The sequence below is a fragment of the Sminthopsis crassicaudata genome, chromosome 3 (genome assembly GCF_048593235.1).
Source record: "Sminthopsis crassicaudata isolate SCR6 chromosome 3, ASM4859323v1, whole genome shotgun sequence".
NCBI classification, from domain to species: Eukaryota; Metazoa; Chordata; class Mammalia; order Dasyuromorphia; family Dasyuridae; genus Sminthopsis; species Sminthopsis crassicaudata.
This window is the reverse complement of record NC_133619.1, coordinates 405,207,438-405,215,684: the sequence shown is the minus strand read 5'-3', so window position 1 is coordinate 405,215,684 and position 8,247 is coordinate 405,207,438.

Sequence of the window (8,247 nt, the reverse complement as noted above, 5' to 3'; positions counted from 1 at the left end):
ATAATTCTCAAAAAAAAAAAAATTAGGGAAATGGAAAAAAATTCAATAGAGCAAAATAATTCATTTAAAAACGAAATTGGGCATTTACAAAAAGAACTAAAAACTGTGAAAGAAGAAAATAACTCCTTAAAAGTCAGGATGGAACAAATAGAAATGAATGATTCACAGAGAACCCAAGAATCAGTCAAACAAAACAAAAAAAATGAGAAGCTGGAGAACAACGTCAAATACTTACTGGGAAAATCTATAGACCTGGAAAATAGATCTAGGAGAGATAATCTGCGGATTATTGGACTTCCAGAAAACTATGACCAAAAAAAGAGCCTAGATTCTATTTTACAGGAAATTATCAAAGAGAACTGTCCAGAGATAATAGAAACAGAAGGGAAAGTAGATGTGGAAAGAATTCATCGAACTCCTTCTGAAATAGACCCTAAAAAAAGAACACCACGGAATATTGTGGCTAAGCTGCAGAATTACCACACAAAGGAGAAAATCCTGCAAGCAGCTAGAAAAAAACAATTTAAATACCAAGGTGCCACAATAAGGGTCACCCAAGATCTGGCTGCCTCCACATTAAAAGATAGAAGGGCCTGGAACCTGATATTCCGTAAGGCAAAAGATCAAGGACTGCAACCAAGAATGAACTACCCAGCTAAGTTTAGCATCTTTTTCCATGGAAGAAGATGACCGGTCATTCAATGAAACAGAGGAATTCTATATGTTTCTAAGAAAAAAACCAGACTTAAACAAAAAATTTGATCTACATCCACAAGACTGAAGAGAAACAGAAAAAGGTACACAGAACCCTTGAGAACTGTAACTCTGTTGTGGGTATATAAAAAATACTCAAGGATAATTTGATTTTACTGATATAAAAGAAAAAAAGGGGGGTGTAGTAAAGGGAAGGAGTGATAAAAAGAGGGAAACTACATCCCAGGAAGAGACATAGAAAATACACCATATCTGAGGGAACTTAGTGAGGGGGAGAATCATTGTGTGAATCTTACTCTCATCAGAAGAGGCTCAAAGAGTAAATAATTAACATATTTGTTTTTCAGAGAATTTTCTCTCGCCTCATTAAAAGGGGGGAGAGGAAAAGGGAAAAGGAAAAGGAGAATAAGTGAAGGGACTTGGAGGGAGGGGGGAGGGATCCTAAAAAAAAAAAAAAAAAAAAAGAGGGAGGGTTGCGCGTCACAAGGGGGGTCTGTAAATTAAATATCGGGGAGGGGGATCAGGGGGGGTCAAGGGAAGAAAGCATAATCTGGGGATAATACGATGGCAGGAAATACAGAATTAGTAATTTTAACTGTAAATGTAAATGGGATGAACGATCCCATCAAACGGAGACGGATAGTAGATTGGATCAAAAAGCAGAACCCTACAATATGTTGCCTACAGGAAACACACTTAAAGCAGGGAGATACATACAGAGTAAAGGTAAAAGGTTGGAACAGAGCCTATTATGCTTCAGGTAAAGCCAAAAAAGCAGGGGTAGCTATCCTTATCTCAGATCAATCAAAAGCAGAAGTAGATCTCATTAAAAAAAGATAAGGAAGGAAACTATATCCTGCTGAAAGGTAGCATAAATAATGAAGCCATATCAATACTAAACATATATGCACCAAGTGGTATAGCATCTAACTTTCTAAAGGAAAAGTTAAGAGAACTGCAAGAAGAAATAGACAGTAAAATTATAATAGTGGGAGATCTCAACCTTGCACTCTCAGATTTAGACAAATCAAACCACAAAACAAACAAGAAAGAAATTAAAAAAGTAAATAGAACATTAGAAAAACTAGGTATGATAGACCTTTGGAGAAAACTGAATGGCAATAGGAAGGAATATACTTTCTTCTCAGCAGTTCATGGATCCTATACAAAAATTGACCATATACTAGGACATAAAGATCTCAAAATTAAATGTAGGAAGGCAGAAATAATAAATGCCTTCTTCTCAGATCACAATGCAATAAAAGCTACATTCAGTAAAAAGTTAGGGGTAAATAGACCAAAAAGTAATTGGAAACTGAATAATCTCATCTTAAAGAATGACTGGGTGAAAGAGCAAATTATAGAAACAATTAACAATTTCACCCAAGATAATGATAATGATGAGACATCATATCAAAATCTTTGGGATGCAGCTAAAGCGGTAATAAGGGGAAATTTTATATCTTTAGAGGCTTATTTGAAGAAAATTGAGAAAGAGAAGATTAACGAATTGGGCTTACAACTTAAAAGGCTAGAAAAAGACCAAATTATAAACCCCCAACCAAAAATTAAACTCGAAATACAAAAATTAAAAGGAGAAATCAATAAAATTGAAAGTAAAAAAACTATTGAATTAATAAATAAAACCAAGAGTTGGTTTTATGAAAAAGCCAATAAAATAGATAAACCTTTGGTAAATTTGATCAAAAAAAAGAAAGAGGAAAATCAAATTGATAGTCTTACAAATGAAAAGGGGGATCTTTCCACCAATGAAGAGGAAATTAGAGAAATAATAAGGAGTTACTTTGCCCAACTTTATGCCAATAAATTTGATAACTTAAGTGAAATGGATGACTTCCTCCAAAAATATAGGCTCCCTAGATTAACAGAGGAGGAGATAAATTGCTTAAATAGTCCCATTTCAGAAAAAGAAATAGAACAAGCTATTAATCAACTCCCCAGGAAAAAATCCCCAGGGCCAGATGGATTCACATGTGAATTCTACCAAACATTTAAAGAACAATTAGCCCCAATGTTATATAAATTATTTGAAAAAATAGGGGATGAAGGAGTCCTACCAAATTCCTTTTATGACACAGACATGGTACTGATACCTAAACCTGGTAGATCGAAAACTGAGAAAGAAAATTATAGACCAATCTCCTTAATGAATATTGATGCTAAAATCTTAAATAAGATATTAGCAAAAAGACTTCAGAAAATCATCTCCAAGATAATACACTATGATCAAGTAGGATTTATTCCAGGAATGCAGGGCTGGTTTAATATTAGGAAAACTATTAATATAATTGACCATATTAATAATCAAATTAATAAGAACCATATGATCATCTCAATAGATGCAGAAAAAGCATTTGACAAAATCCAACATCCATTCCTACTAAAAACTCTTGAGAGTATAGGAATAAACGGATTATTCCTTAGAATAATCAGGAGTATATATTTAAGACCGTCAGTAAGCATAATATGCAATAGAAATAAACTGCAACCTTTCCCAGTAAGATCAGGAGTGAAACAAGGTTGCCCACTATCACCATTACTATTCAATATAGTACTAGAAACGCTAGCCTCGGCAATAAGAGCCGAGAAAGAGATTCAAGGAATTAGAGTAGGAAATGAGGAAATCATACTATCACTTTTTGCAGATGACATGATGGTATACTTAGAGAACCCCAAAGACTCTGCTAAAAAGCTACTAGAAATAATTCAAAATTTCAGCAAAGTGGCAGGATACAAAATAAATCCACATAAATCCTCAGCATTTTTATATATCACTAACAAAATGCAACAGCAAGAGATACAAAGAGAAATTCCATTCCAAACAAATGTTGAGAGTATAAAATATTTGGGAATCCATCTACCAAAGAAAAGTCAGGAATTATATGAGAAAAATTACAAAACACTTGCCACAAAAATAAAATCAGATTTAAATAATTGGAAAGACATTCAGTGCTCTTGGATAGGCCGAGCGAATATAATAAAGATGACAATACTCCCCAAACTAATCTATTTATTTAGTGCTATACCAATCAGACTCCCAAGAAACTATTTTAATGACCTAGAAAAAATAACAACAAAATTCATATGGAAGAATAAAAGGTCAAGAATTGCAAGGGAACTAATGAAAAAAAACTCAGAGGAAGGTGGTCTAAGTGTACCTGATCTAAAGCTATATTATATAGCAGCAGTCACCAAAACCATTTGGTATTGGCTAAGAAATAGACCGGTAGATCAGTGGAACAGATTAGATACAAAGGACAAAAAAGGGTACATCTATAGCAATCTAATCTTTGACAAACCCAAAGATTCCAACATTAGGGATAAAAATTCATTATTCGGAAAAAACTGTTGGGAAAACTGGAAATTAGTATGGCAGAAATTAGATATGGATCCACACTTAACACCATATACCAAGATAAGATCAAAATGGGTCCATGATTTAGGCATAAAGAGGGAGATAATAAATAGATTAGAGGAACAGAGGATAATCTACCTCTCAGACTTGTGGAGGAGGAAGGAATTTATGACCAGAGGAGAACTAGAGATCATTATTGATCACAAAATAGAAGATTTTGATTACATCAAACTAAAAAGTTTCTGTACAAATAATACTAATGCAAACAAGATTAGAAGGGAAGTAACAAATTGGGAAAATATTTTTAAAAACAAAGGTTCTGACAAAGGTCTCATTTCCAAAATATATAGAGAACTGACCATAATTTATAAGAAACCGAACCATTCTCCAATTGATAAATGGTCAAAGGATATGAACAGACAATTCTCAGAGGAAGAAATTGAAACTATATCCACTCACATGAAAGAGTGTTCCAAATCACTACTGATCAGAGAAATGCAAATTAAGACCACTCTGAGATACCACTACACACCTGTCAGATTGGCTAAGATGACAGGAACAAATAATGACAAATGTTGGAGGGGATGTGGGGAAATTGGGACACTAATACATTGCTGGTGGAGTTGTGAAAGAATCCAGCCATTCTGGAGAGCAATCTGGAATTATGCCCAAAAAGTTATCAAACTGTGCATACCCTTTGACCCAGCAGCGCTACTACTGGGATTATATCCCAAAGAAATACTAAAGAGCGGAAAGAGACATATATGTGCCAAAATGTTTGTGGCAGCTCTTTTTGTTGTAGCTAGAAACTGGAAGATGAATGGATGTCCATCAGTTGGAGATTGGTTGGGTAAATTGTGGTATATGAAAGTTATGGAATATTATTGCTCGGTAAGAAATGACCAGCAGGAGGAATACAGAGAGGCCTGGAGAGACTTAAATCAACTGATGCTGAGTGAAATGAGCAGAACCAGAAGATCACTGTATACTTCAACAACAATACTGTATGAGGATGTATTCTGATGGAAGTGGAAATCTTCAACATAAAGAAGATCCAACTCACTTCCAGTTGATCAATGATGGACAGAGGTAGATACACCCAGAGAAGAAACACTGGGAGGGGAATGTAAATTGTTAGCACTACAATCTGTCTGCCCAGGTTGCATGTACCTTCGGATTCTAATGTTTATTGTGCAACAAGAAAATGATATTCACACACATGTGTTGTACTTAGACTATATTGTAACACATGTAAAATGTATGGTATTGCCTGTCGTCGGGGGGAGGGAATAGAGGGAGGGGGGGTAATTTGGAAAAATGAATACAAGGGATAATATTATAAAATATATATATATATATATATATATATATATATATATATATATATATATATATATATAATAAAAAAAAAAAAAAAAAGAATGTTGAACACCAGATGGTGATCTTTCGTGGTGTTTCGGCCGCGGCAACTCGGAGGGACTGTTTGCTGAGGAACTGAGGCATTGTTACTTTGGTGGGGTGATGATTGAATATTGATTTGTTCCCTTAACTTATGGATGGATTTCGGCTTGGCCTGGGTGACTCCGGAGGTGGAGATGTGTGGTTCACTAGTGTTTTCCTTTTCAGCTTTTTGCGGCTGTGGTCGTTCCATGGGAGCACCAATCTCTGGTGTTACCACATCAAAATTAAGTCAAATGTGTGTTTATTTTTAATTTCATGTAGAGATCATCCTTCTTGATGACGGCGTTTGTTTGAATTTAGGAAGGCATATTTTGAGGTAAAGTTGGTTAGGGTAGAGGGTTTTGGGGATAAGTCATGACATGTTCTTTTGAGTGTTTCCATGGGAGAGAAGTATAGAGGAAGAAGATAGAATGCTACCTAAGTGTTCTTGTTCCTTATTTGTCATTTACATTTTTTTATTAGTTTGGGCTATTTACTTTGTTTTATTTTGTTTTCTCATTGATACAATAGAAAGAGCATTGGTTGGTCGTGGCAATTAAACATATCCAGAAATGTCTGGTTGTCTAAAACTTGGATATCAATATTTTATTTATCAACATAAAAAGATGATAACGTCACACATAAAAATAAAAAGTGGTTTGTGTTTCCTTGACAAAAACATAGGTTTATGGGAAGAAGGGATGAAAATAGTATGTGTTTTAGACATGAATAAGGTTTTAAAAATTAGTGAACTTTCTCCCATTGAAACATTCAAGGAACATGTCATGACTTACTTTTAAAGCCTTCTTCCACCCTGAACATATTTATTTCGGAATATAATGTTTTCCTGGATTCAAACGGATGCTGTCGTTGAGGGGGATGGTTTCTATATGGAATTGGGAATACACATGCATTTCACTTGATTTTTGTGTGGTGACATTGGAGCTTGGTGATCTCGTGGGGTGGTAGCAGCTGCAAAGGGCTGGGAAGAGGGGCATTGGTGAACCGCACATCTCTGTTTCTGGAGGTATTCAGGCCAAGTTGAAGTCCATGGGTTGGGGGATCAGATTGGTGTTCGGTTGTCGCTTCACCAAGTCAGGTAGTGATGCCTCACTTCTTTAGTGGGCGGTCTTTCTGAGTTGTTGTGGCTGAAGTACTGTGGAGGATCACTACCGGGTGTTTAATATTCTAATGATGACATGCACTGAAGGTGGAGAGAGAAAAAAAAAAAAAAAAAAAAAAAGTAGTTCCTTGGGATATAAGCCCAGTAGTAGTATGGCTGGGTCAAAGGGTATGCACATTTTGATAACTTTTTGGGCATAATTCCAGATTGCTCTCCAGAATGGTTGGATTCTTTCACAACTCCACCAACAATGCATCAGTGTCCCAGTTTTCCCACAGCCCCTCCATCATTCATCGTTATTTGTTCCTGTCATCTTAGCCAATCTGACAGATGTGTAATGATATCTCAGAGTTGTCTTAATTTACATTTCTCTGATCAATAGTGATTTGGAACACTCTTTCATATGAGTGGAAATAGTTTCAATTTCATCATCTGAAAATTGTCTGTTCATATCCTTTGACCATTTATCAATTGGAGAATGGCTTGATTTCTTATAAATTAAAGTCAATTCTCTGTATATTTTGGAGATGAGGCCTTTATCAGAACCTTTAACTATAAAAATGTTTTCCCAATTTGTTACTTCCCTTCTAATCTTGTTTGCATTAGTTTTGTTTGTGCAGAAACTTTTTAATTTGGTGTACTCAAATTTTTCTATTTTGTGATCAATAATGGTCTCTAGTTCTCCCTTGGACACAAACTCTTTCCTCCTCCACAAGTCTGAGAGGTAAACCATCCCATGTTCCTCCAATTTATTTATGATTTCGTTCTTTATGCCTAAATCTTGGACCCATTTTGATCTAATCTTAGTATGTGATGTTAAATGTGGGTCCATGCCTAGTTTCTGCCATACTAATTTCCAGTTTTCCCAGCAGTTTTTGTCAAATAATGAATTCTTATCCCAAAATTTGGGATCTTTGGGTTTGTCAAACACTAGATTGCTATTTTTATTCACTATCTTGCCCTGTGAACCTAACCTATGCCACTGATCAACTAGTCTATTTCTTAGCCAATACCAAATGGTTTTGGTGACTGTTGATTTATAATACAGTTCTAGATCAGGTACAGCTAGACCACCTTCACTTAATTTTTTTTTCATTACTTCCCTTGAAATTCTCGACCTTTTGTTGTTCCATATGAATTCTGTTGTTATTTTTTCTAGGTTATTTAAATAGTTTCTTGGAAAATAGATTAATTTAGGGAGTATTGTCGTCTTAATTATATTCGCTCGGCCTATCCAAGAGCACTGAATGTCTTTCCAATTATTTAAATCTGACTTCATTTTTGTGGCAAGTGTTTTGTAATTTTGCTCATATAATTCCTGACTCTCCTTTGGTAGATATATTCCCAAATATTTTATACTATCGACTGTTATTTTGAATGGAATTTCTCTTTGTATCTCTTGCTGTTGGATTGTGTTGTTAATGTGTAAAAATGCTGAGGATTTATGTGGATTTATTTTGTATCCTGCAACTTTGCTAAAATTCTGAATTATTTCTAATAGATTTTTAGCAGAGTCTTTGGGGTTCTCTAAGTATACCATCATGTCATCTGCAAAGAGTGATAATTTGATTTCCTCATTTCCTACTCTAATTCC